Here is a 13246-nt window from a genome sequence, read left to right on the forward strand (position 1 = left end):
CATGTAGCGAGATGTTAGAATATCTATGTATGTATATGTGTGTGTGTATACATACATACATACACACACACACACATGTATATATAAACATATATGAATGCATAAATATGCGTGTTTATGTATATATATTATATACATAGCCTCGGGCCTACCAATGCCTTGTGAGAGGATTTGGTAGACGGAAACTGAAAGAAGCCTGTCGTATATATATATATATATGTATGTATGTGTATGTATGTGTTTGTCCCTCTAGCATTGCTTGACAACCGATGCTGGTGTGTTTACGTCCCCGTCACTTAGCGGTTCGGCAAAAGAGACCGATAGAATAAGTACTGGGCTTACAAAGAATAAGTCCCGGGGTCGAGTTGCTCGACTAAAGGCGGTGCTCCAGCATGGCCGCAGTCAAATGACTGAAACAAGTAAAAGAGTAAAGAGTAAAGAGTATATATACACATATATACACATATATACATTTTAACATATACTTTTTAACATATTAAAATATATATCTAATTAGAATTACTTGCAGACACTGCTAGTCTTTGACGGGAAAGTTCTTGGAGAGAACCCTCTGCACGAGCCACTTGTTTATCCTCTCCTTCCTCAACGGTTTCGTTCCGTCGGTCTTTAGAAAAACGGTACCTTGTCTCTTCTATTCCAACGAAATTTGCAGTACTGCAAAACTACTTCCAGAAATTGATATGTGCCTGTATTTTCTCTTTTCTTCTCACTGATGAGTACTAGATGGACGAAAGATTAATTAACATGGACAAAAGTTTAATTAATTTCCTGGTGAAATATTAACTCGGTGTGTATTTTAATTAATACCAACTGAATGTAGATTTTGTTGCTCGCTGGTATGTGTTATTGTTTCTATACACACATACACTCACATGCATACACACACTCACATGCATACACACACTCACATGCATACACACACTCACATGCATACACACACTCACATGCATACACACACATGTTATTATGTATTATACAAACACAAGCATATACATACATGTATACATACATACATATATATCTGTGTGTAGAGAGAGAGACAGAGACAGAGATTGAGAGAAAGAGAGAGAGCGAGAGAGAGAGAGAGGGGGAGAGAGAGAGAGCAGAAAGACATACATATATAAGCGTCTATAAATATACATGTGTATATATGTATATATTTACATATCCCTCTCTCAACACACGCACACACACCCATAGACATATATATACGTATGTATATGTATGTGTGTATATATATGTATGCATACATACATATACATACACACACACACACATATATATATATATATATATATATATATACATATATGACTATATAAATATGCGTGTTTACGTATATATGTGTATATATATGTATGTGTGTGTGTGTATATCCATATGTACACATAAATACATACATATATGCACACATACATTTAAACACATACTTACATTCATAATATATACATGCATACGTACGTACATACATATAAACATATGTGCATACACATAGATTAAAATAAAAATGTAAAAGCAAAACATTTGGCATCACTAACAAACCCATTTAATGCATATAGAGAATATGAACATATAGAATCCCTTACAGCTGTTTCTAGAATAGCCAAGCATGTGGATCATTATATTGAGTAAGTCTTCCATAAGATGAGTATGCCGTCATCAGATAGGGAGAAGTCAGAGAGATGTAAAAATGAAGTAATATCCTCAGTCGAGGATATTAGACCATTCCAGTTTGTCAAAAATGAAAGAAGGATCAGAGTGAAAACTATATGTGCTAGGAAGTTCCATGACCGAATAAATAATAAAGATATAGGTAATGTCCGTTAACAATTCCAAAAGAGAATGCTTGATGATGATAAATGGCAAAGGATAATGGCAGTTACCAGTTCTAGTTTTGAATAGAAAATACATACATACAAGCTCGCATGCACGCATACATACATACATGCATGCATTCATACATGCATGCATGCATACATACATACATACATACATACATACATACATACATACATACATACAATACATACATACATACATACATACATACATACATACATATATACATGCATACATATATACATACATAAAAATGGAACAATATATATTACATGAACTAAGAGAAACACCACGCGGAGAGTTATCTTTCTCCGAGTGATAGTATCTGCATCTAATCTAAGTAGGTGAATAGTTTTGAAGAGAAGGAAGTCAGTCGATACCACCAGCCCTACTACTTGGCTGATACATTATTTTAAGGACCTTGAATGAATGAAAGGCATAGTCTACCTTCTGCACTAGTTTTAATTGGTATTCTGCAAGTCTTTGGTACAGTGCTAGTCTTTGACGGGAAAGTTCTTGGAGAGAACCCTCTGCACGAGCCACTTGTTTATCCTTTTCTTCCTCAACGGTTTCGTTCCGTCGGTCTTTAGAAAAACGGTACTTTGTCTCTTCTATTCCAACGAAATTTGCAGTACTCCAAAACTACTTCCAGAAATGGATATGTGCCTGTATTTTCTCTTTTCTTCTCACTGATGAGTACTAGATGGACGAAAGATTAATTAACATGGACAAAAGTTTAATTAATTTCAAAATTTTAATTAATTAATACGATTCGTGCAGATTTTTTAAGTTAGGCTGAAGGTCACAAATATTGGTTTCAAATTTTGGCACAATGCTAGCAATTTCGGGGAAGGGGGTTAGTCGATTATATCGACCCCCAGTGCTCGATTGGGACTTATTTTATCGACCCCGAAAAAATGGAAGACAAAGTCAATCTCGACGCAATTTGAACTCAGAACGTAAAGACGTATAAAATGCTACTAAGCATTTTGCCCGGCGTGCTAACAGTTCTGCCAGCTCACAGCCTTACACGGTTAGAAATATTGAAGGAATGTATAGTTATCCAGAGGGATGATATCCTGACGAGGAAGGAATGGGTACTGCAGTTACTGCAAGGTTTTGATTCGATGGTGGACTCAAAGAGGTAAAGAGATAATGCCCCTAGGTCAGTTCAGGTCTTCCACGACTAGTGATCCTTATGCCGTTAATATTCCTCTTCCATAAGGCGGCGAGCTGGCAGAATCATTAGCAAGCCGTACGATTAGCTTGATAGAAGTACTTGAGCTAAATTTTGGAGGCGCAATGGCCCAGTGGTTAGGGCAGCGGACTCGCGGTCGTAGGATCGCGGTTTCGATTCCCAGACCGGGTGTTGTGAGTGTTTATTGAGCGAAAACACCTAAAGCTCCACGAGGCTCCTGCAGGGGATGGTGGTGATCCCTGCTGTACTCTTTCACCACAACTTTCTCTCACTCTTACTTCCTGTTTCTGTTGTACCTGTATTTCAAAGGGCCGGCCTTGTCACTCTCTGTGTCACGCTGAATATCCCCGAGAACTACGTTAAGGGTACACGTGTCTGTGGAGTGCTCAGCCACTTACACGTTAATTTCATGAGCAGGCTGTTCCGTTGATCGGATCAACCGGAACCCTCGTCGTCGTAACCGACGGAGTGCTTCTAAAGGAAGAAGAAAGAAAAAGAGCTAAATTTATTGGCCTCCTTCCCACAATTCCTCCCTGAAGAATGAAAGCCGGTGTTTATCCAAGGTGGCCAAGCTTGAATTGATGACAATCAAGGTGTATAAAACCAAAAGTGTGATTTCTTTTGTCCCTACATTCTACCGTTTTTGCCATTCCACACATTAAAACACCCTAAATAATGAAGATAATAATAACAGAAAGAAATGGTGATTGTTTTTTGTTTTTGTTGTTGTTGTTGTTGTTGTTGTTTTTCTTTGTTTTTTATTTAATAGATGTCAATGTAAATATAAACTTTAAATATCCATTGGAAAAGAATAGAAAAATAAACAACAGCAAAACACGTGGCATGTATCGAATAGAGAAAGGGAGAAAGAAGAAAGAAAGAAAGAAAGAAAGAAAGAAAGAAAGAAAGAAAGAAAGAAAGAAAGAAGGACAGGAAGAAAGAAAGAAACAACTAAATAAATAAATAAAGAAAGAAAGACAGAAGGACAGAAAGAACACAAACACATTATGGCAGCATGAGAATTTGGAATTAAAATGGCAACTAGTTTGTTTCCATTTGGGGAACCCGATGATGATGATGATGATGATGATGATGATGATGATGATGATGACGACGACGACGACGACGACGATAATGATGATGATGATGATGATGATGATGATGACATGTGTGTAAAGAACAGAAGCCAGTCCCTAACATAGAGTGACCTCTCATTCACTGTGACCTTTCGTTCACAATTAGATTTACCTCGAATATCACAGCATGACAGAGACTAGTTTTTTGTTTGTTTTTTTGTTTTTTTGTTTTTGTTTTTGTGGCCATTTATAGCAATTTATTCATTTGTTTCCGAAACAGCCTTTCTCTGCCTCCGCCCTTCTCTCTCTCTCTCTCTCTTTCTCTTACTTCGCTTCCTGGTTTCCGTGTCCAACGTAGGAATTAACCTCGCTGCTGTTGAGTTAATAAGTTGAGAGGTGTTTCGTGAATGATACTCCTGCTACCTTGGTAGTGCCATTCAGACACCCCTGACCCACTCGTCTTTCACATCTCATCCCCGATGGGATGTCTTCAGTCCTACACTAACCATTATTTCAAGTCCTTCCTCCCCAGAATACTGATCCTTCTGGAATGTTTTTCCTCCTTGCATTTGTCTTTCCTACAACCCCTTTAATGGAATAGGAATATTCTTTTCTACTCTAGGCACAAGGTCCGAATGTTTTGTTTTTTTTGGTGGGGGGGGGCAGTCGGTTAGATCGACCCCAGTACGCAAGTGGTACTTAATTTATCGATGCAACTGGTACTTAATTTATGAAAGGCAAGGTCAACCTCGGCGGAATTTGAACTCAGAACATAAAGATAGACGAAATACCGCTAAGCATTTTGCCTGGCTTGTTAATGATTCTTATTTCTTTACTGCCCGCAAGGGGCTACACACAGAGGGGAAAAACAAGGACAGACATAGGTATTAAGTCGATTACATCGACCCCAGTACGCAACTGGTACTTATTTAATCGACCCCGAAAGGATGAAAGGCAAAGTCGACCTCGGCGGAATTTGAACTCAGAACGTAGCGGCATACGAAATACCTTATTTCTTTACAACCGACAAGGGGCTACACACAGTGGGGACAAACAAGGACAGGCAAACAGATTAAGTCGATTATATCAACCCAGTGTGCAACTGGTACTTATTTAATCGACCCCGAAAGGATGAAAGGCAAAGTCAACCTCGGCGGAATTTGAACTCAGAACGTAACGGCAGACGAAATACCGTTAAGCATTTCACCCGGCGTGCTAACGTTTCTGCCAGCTCGCCGCCAAATGGAATAGGAATATTAACGGTATAAAGATCCCTAGTCGTGGAAGACCTGAACTGACCACGGGGCACTATCTCTTTACCTCTTTGAGCCCACCATCCCATCAAAGCCTTGCAGTAACTGCAGTATCCATTCCTTCCTCGTAAGGATATCATCCCTCTGGATAATTATTACGTGTCTTCCATACTGTGATTGTTTTAGTTTCCAGGTACGACAGAGGCGTGGGCATGTGGTAGGATCAGAAAAAGCTTCCTCTCTCGGCCCCATTCGACTTATTTTGGACTAGAATTTGAACACAGAACTGTAAGTCAATGAATTATGTAATGGCTGTGTCTACACTATATATGCTTCATCAAATTGTGTGCCGGAAAATATAGTAGGTATTCGCCACCTGCTAACGAACGACTCTTCAGATCAGAAAAAGCTTCCTCTCTCGGCCCCATTCGACTTATTTTGGACTAGAATTCGAACTCAGAACTGTAAGTCAATGAATTATGTAATGGGTGTATTTATTTATTAAGATCTTATCTGTAATCAATATCTCTCGCTTCTGTCTTCGTATTCATTCATGAAACAAGACAATGTCGACGACGGGCGACAGCAGCAGTGACGACCACTACTCCCTCAATCAAACTACTACTACTACTACTACTACTACTACTACGCTGCTACTGCTGCTGCTGCTGCTGCTGCTGCTGCTGAAGAAAATAATCTCGAAAAGGAAAGGAAAATGAAATCCGTGCGGTCTATGAACAAATTGTATGATTATAAGCAAGGACCAACAGAGTTAAACAAGTTTGTTTACAATATATTGTATTTGAGAGAGAAAGAGAGATAAAGAGAGACAAAGAGAGAGTGGGAAAAGAGAGATAAACAGAAAGGAGTAGTTAGAGAGAGTGGGGGAGTAGTGAGAGAGAGGAAGATAGTTTGGAGGGAGAGAGAGAATGGTTGTTGGAGAGAAAGAGAGAGTTAGAATAACAGTTACGCTGAAGGAAGGAGAGACAGAGATAGATAGATAGATAGATAGATAGATAGATAGATAGATAGATAGATAGGAAGGAGAGATAGAGAGAGATAAACTAGACTAAAGGGAGGAAAGAAAAACAGAGAGATAGAGAGGGAGTGATAGAGAGAGACATAGTTCAAAAGAAAGAAAAATATGGACAAAGCTGAAGGGAAGAAACAAAGGTAGACAGAGAGATAAAAAGGGAGGAAGAGATAGAGAAAGATAACTTGAGATAGAGAGAGAGGGGTAGGGGGGAGAACGAGAGGGGATAGACAAGGATGAGGATGGAGAGAGAGAGCTGCAGAATGAGAGGGAAAGACAAAGATGATGATAAGGAATCTTGTGAAGAAAAGACCTGACCTACACATGTCACTGAACTTGTAGGAGAACAATAGTGATAGCATCCAGAGAAGAACAAAGAGGAAGAGGAGGAGGAGGAGACGGAGAAGGGGGCGGTGGTGGAAAAGAAGGAGATGAGTAGTAGTAGTAGGAGGAGGAGGAGGATAGTTCAATAGAAATCTAGGATGAAAGGGTTACAGGCGAGGTGAGGCGGGGAGGATGTGGGGGAACACATACATACATACATACACATACACAATAACAACAACAACAACGGTTATGAAGATGATGCGGCTGCTGTTGCTGCTGCTGCTGCTGCTGATGATGATGATCATAAGTAGGGCCACTGTAGCAACAGTAGTTAGGAGGAGGGCAATACTATTAATAATAATAATAATAATAATAATAATAATAATAATAATAATAATATTCCCCAACAATAGCTTCATTGTCTCAACACAATGCTTGCACGAGATGGAGGTGGCAGCGGAGGAGGAGGTGATATTCGTGTTGTGTTGTTGTTGTTGTTGTTGTTGGTTGGTGGTGGTGGTGATGGTGGGGACATGAAACAAATGCTTATGATGATGAATGGTTTACAAAGATTTCTACAGTGTCACAGAATCGGACAATGCTTGGCGATATTGGACAATTAAACGGATGTCATGTTAACCTCTAATTTCTGCTTTAGACGATATATATATATACATATATAATATATATATATATATATATATATATATATAATAAATAGTAAATAATATAATATAATATAATATATATATATATATATATATATATATATATATATATATATATATATATACATGCATATAAAGGTACATGACATCACCAACGGTGTGCAAACACATGAAATACGTAACGTATATTTATATATACATAAACATACACACGTCAGGTATCCGGTAAAAAAAATTAATGAGTGCGTGTGTTATATAAATAATATTTTTAGAATTAAGTAAAAATACAACAAACGGAAAATATGAAAAACCTATTATATATATGGAGAGAGAGAGAATTTAAAAAAAGACGTGTAGTAATAAACAAACGAACATATACTAAACACACAGGCGAATAGGAAACACAGAAGGTCACCAATTCTTCATCAGATATCAGCCAAACGCAATTTCGGCCATTATCGATAATATTACTTCCACTCTGGAGGCACTGACAAGAAACTTGCTGGGAATGGGACCAGAACATAACAAAACGAGATGTCTTTTTTTTTAATTCTCTCTCTCTCTCCATATATATATATATATATTATATATATATATATATATGTACATATGCCCACAGTCAAATGACTGAAACAAGAGAATATAAGAATATATATATATATAAATATATACACGAATACATACTCATTTATACACTTATGAGTGTGTATGCATTCTTTTATTCTTATCATTGCTTCAGTCATTTGACTGCGGCCATGCTGGAGCACCGCCTTTAGTTGAACAAATCGACTCGAGCACTTATTCTTTAAGTTATGGGGACATAAACACATCAACATCGGTTGTCAAGCGACGGTAGGGGATAAACACAGACAAATATATCAAATATAGATATATATATATATATATATATATATATACACGACGCGACGGTTTTTTCCGATTTCCGTCTACCAACTCATCTCAGAAGGCATTGGTCGGTCCAAGGCTATAGTAGAAGACACTTGACCAAGGTGCTATGCAGTGGGACTGAACCCATGACCATGTTGTTGGTAAGCAAGCTTCTTACCACATAGCCACTCCTATATGTGTGTGTGTGTGTGTGTATAGTGTTAGGTGTGATGTACAGAAATGGAATATTGAGAAAAAAAATGTCGTCAGAAATTTGGAAAAACTTCTTTTTATTTCTTCATTATTATCAACGCTTTCGTCCCTTTCCCGAACTTGTCAAATAAAATTTTGTGAATGTACAAACAGCTTGTTCATTTATATAAAACAGATGTTGCTTGGGGAGAACATTTTTTTTTTTTTTTTTTTTGCGGTGAGGTTCCATGACAATGGAGATGGATAGATAGATAGATAGATAGAAATATAGGTAGATAGTAGGTAGGCTGATACATAGATAAGTTTCTTTATTGGCCACACAGGGCTGCACACAGATGGGACAAGTTACAAGGTAGAGCTTTGGGGGGGGGGATGAAAAAAAATAAAAAACAAAAAACAAAAGAAACAAAAAAAAGGTGGCCTAGGTTTTCGATCAAAAGGGATCGTAAAAGGGAAAAAAAGAACAAAAAATAAAATTTAAAAATAAAAAAATAAATAACATAGATAAGTTTCTTTATTGGCCACACAGGGCTGCACACAGATGGGTCAAGTTACAAGGTAGAGCTTTTCTTTTGGGGGATGAAAAAAAATAAAAAAACAAAAAACAAAAGAAACCAAAAAAAGATGGCGTAGGTTTTCGATCAAAAGAGAAAAAAAGAACAAAAAAATAAAAAATAAATAACATAGATAGATAGTTAGACAGATAGGTAGAGGAAGAGAGAGCAAAGGATTATCCCCCTTCGTATTCACCATTTATTTATTTATTTATTTAGTCCTTTACCATTGTATTGGAATGGGTTTAAGGGATGGTGGCCTCTGCAAAAGAATAAACAAACAGGTGCGGTTTGGTCATCACTGAAAGTCATTTTGCTTTCTTTCTCTCTTTTTCTCTTTCTTCCTTTTTTCTCTTTCTTCCTTTTTCTCCTCTTCGAGTTATATTTAGAATACAAAAGGTACTGTCTCCACTTCCAAACATCAATTTTGGAGGGAATTTTTTGATGAAATGTAGTTCTGCATGAAAGAACATTAGTATTATATTTGCAAATTAATTTAAAAAATAAATAAATAAAATAAAATGAAATATATATATATATCCTTAAAATCCTTAAAATCCTTAAAAATGTTTTAGCCCGAAGGCCGTGGCCATGCTGGAGCACCACCGCTGAATGAGCTACACTAATATGCGAATCCACCTCTGATATGTGGCACTTGATCAACAAGGGAGTTCGATGCTGCTGCCCGCATCTGCGTCTCCTGTCGTGAGGTAGGTTCATCTGGGACTCCCGACAAGAAGAGATCCAGTTTAGTTTTAAAGAAACCCACATCCACACTATGTAAGTCTCTCAGGCATTTAGGGAGGATGTTAAAGAGCTGTGGTCCTCTGAAACCCAAGCTGTTGCAGTATCTGGACCTGTATTTTGATGGTGATGTTGGAATCTTTGGCACCATGCAGTGGCGCCCCGTTCTGCGGTTGGGGTAACTTTGAATGCCAAAGTTTGGGACAAGACCCTCCAGGATTTTCCAGATGTATATCACTGCATATCTCTCCCGCCTCCGCTCTATATATTTCTTTATTACCCACAAGGGGCTAAATATAGAGGGGACAAACAAGGACAGACAAACGGATTAAGTCGATTACATCGACCCCACTGCGTAACTGGTACTTAATTTTATCGACCCTGAAAGGATGAAAGGGGAAGTCGACCTCGGCGGAATTTGAACTCAGAACGTAACGGCAGACGAAATACGGCTACGCATTTCACCCGGCGTGCTAACGATTCTGCCAGCTCAGGTAGTGTACAAAACAAACATGTATTAGTATAACGCTCAGGAATATATACATATATATATACATAATATATATATATATATATATATATACTATATATATATTATATATATATATATATATATATATATATATATATATATATATATATATAATATATATATATATATATATGTCTGTGACGTCCTGCTTTTGTTGTTATTATTTTCATTATGTGTTTTACGTATTTTTGAATTTTTATTCGTGTAACGTCGTCTGTTTTCCGTCCTTGTTTTGTATACATTCGAGGCTTTCTTCCAAGGAATCTAATGCGCTTGGCTTAGATTTTCCTTTGGGGCTGGCCAGGTCGGAGCAATCTCAAGATTAATCAGCCGAAATTGCGAAGATGATCCGGTTCTTGACTGAAGATTGAGGGCTTCGAATGTCCCGTCCGTGTGTTCGTCTTCTAATGTTTCACGTTCTTGTCCCAGTTTGTATTTTTTTACTTTTACATATATTTTTAAAAAATTATATATATATAATATATATAATATATATATATATATATATATATATATATACACATAGTATATATATATATATATATACATTAGTATAATGAAATGTAGTTACATTGCTCTTCGGTATTACGGATCGTCCCGTGTACGTTTAACTGCTCTTTAACTGTCGAAATGTCTTATTGTCGAATATAAACGTATTTTCTTCTAGTACTAGGCGTGTGTGGCCTCGGTGATGAAGTCAGTCTTGAAGCGTTCATCTATCCGTTCTCTCTGTTTCCCTACCCAGTGTTTGATTGTTTCTAGGTCTAAAGTGTGAGGTATATTAGCATAGAGATTGGTAACTTCTGCGAAAGTGGAAGAGATGTGTTGGATGAAATCTATGCCATCTCGTACATAACTTGGTATTAAAGGGCGCAAAGGTTTTAGGAGTATATCTAAAAAATGACTGAGTTGTGTTGGTGCTTGAGGTCCAGCAACTATTGGTCTTAGTTTGAGCTCAGCAGGCCGTCATATTTTTACATACTGGTTCTTCTGCTTATTTATGGCACTTTGTATAAAAGATTATATATGCAACTCTGTAATCAAAGAGATCAATTTCTACGGATTACCCAAAATCCACAAAAGCTCCGAAATACAAAGTGCCATAAATAAGCAGTAGAACCAGTACTTAAAAATACTAAGGCCTGCTGACCTCAAACCGCACCTTTTTTTTTAAGAGGTCACTATGCTTAAACCCATTCCAATACAATGAGGACTAAATAAATAAATGGTGAATAGGAAGGGGGATACTCCTTCTCTCTCTCTCTCTCTCTCTCCTCTCTCTCTCTCTATCTATCTATCTATTTATCAATCTATCTATCTATCTATCTATCTATCTATCTATCTATCTATCTATCTATCTATCTATCTATCTATCTATCTATCTATCTATCTATCTATCTATCAACCAGCCTATCTACCTACCTATATTTCTATCTCGCCATCTCCAATTTCATGGAACCTTACCACCCACCAAAAAAAAACAAAAAAAAAACAATATTCTCTTCTAAACAAACCCCCCAAAAGACATCTATTTTATATAAATGAACAAGCATATGGTGTAGTTATTAAGAGTGCGGGCTACTAACCCCAAGACTCCGAGTTCGATTCCAGGCAGTGACCTGAATTAATAATAATAATAATAATAATAATAATAATAATAATAATAATAATAATAATAATAATAACATTAAAAAATACCTTAGGAATGATAACCCAGGTTCGAAATTTCCCCCCAAGACACCTGATGAAGGCTGGAGGGTATATCAGCCGAAACGTTGTGTTAACAACAAACAAGATGAGGACAAATATCTGTCAATTGTAAATAATGTAAATAATGTATACATAGTTTTAAGAGTTATTTTTTCTGTGCGACCGAAACCAAATAATCCACCGCTCGATACTGTTCCGTGGTCCGGTGGGTCAGGACGCCTGCCTTAATGGACGAAAAAAATAAAGCTGATTCGAACTCACTGCATTTCACATTTAATCTAATACTTTAAACAGTCTGCTAATTTGCCGTGTAATATTTCTAATTATCGTTTGTCTTTACGTTCTGAGTTCAAATTCCGTCGAGGTCAATTTTACCTTTCATCTTTTCGTGATCGATAAATTAAGTACCAGTTACATACTGGGGTCGATCTAATCAACTGGTCCCCTCTCCCAAAGTTTCGGGCCTTGTGGCGCAGGAGTGGCTGTGTGGTAAGTAGCTTGCTAACCAACCACATGGTTCCGGGTTCAGTCCCACTGCGTGGCATCTTGGGCAAGTGTCTTCTGCTATAGCCCCGGGCCGACCAATGCCTTGTGAGTGGATTTGGTAGACGGAAACTGAAAGAAGCCTGTCGTATATATGTATATATATATATATGTGTGTGTTTATGTGTTTGTGTATCTGTGTTTGTCCCCCTAGCATTGCTTGACAACCGATGCTGGTGTGTTTACGTCGCCGTCACTTAGCGGTTCGGCAAAAGAGACCGATAGAATAAGTACTGGGCTTACAAAGAATAAGTCCCGGGGTCGATTTGCTCGACTAAAAGGCGGTGCTCCAGCATGGCCGCAGTCAAATGACTGAAACAAGTAAAAGAGTAAAAGAGTAAAGAGTAAAAAGAGTGTCTAGAGTAGAAAAGAATATCCCTAACTACACACATCCAGCTACTACTTCTATCAAAATATCGATGTTGGGTGGGGCGGGACACGTCTACTTAATAGATTCAATAACGCTGAGTAACAGGATTTTTGTCCTTGGGTAGCAACTGTTATTTCCTATTTGCTTACCCCCAGAAAGTATGTAAAATGCCTAATATTTCCTTCAACCTTCAGCTTCTACCACGGCATAAAGACGGCTCTGGATCCTGGCGCATGCGTTTCTCACTGTGTCTCTGGGAAGATTTTCAAACACGTCA

The sequence above is a fragment of the Octopus sinensis genome, linkage group LG13 (genome assembly GCF_006345805.1).
Source record: "Octopus sinensis linkage group LG13, ASM634580v1, whole genome shotgun sequence".
In the NCBI taxonomy this organism is placed as follows: domain Eukaryota; kingdom Metazoa; phylum Mollusca; class Cephalopoda; order Octopoda; family Octopodidae; genus Octopus; species Octopus sinensis.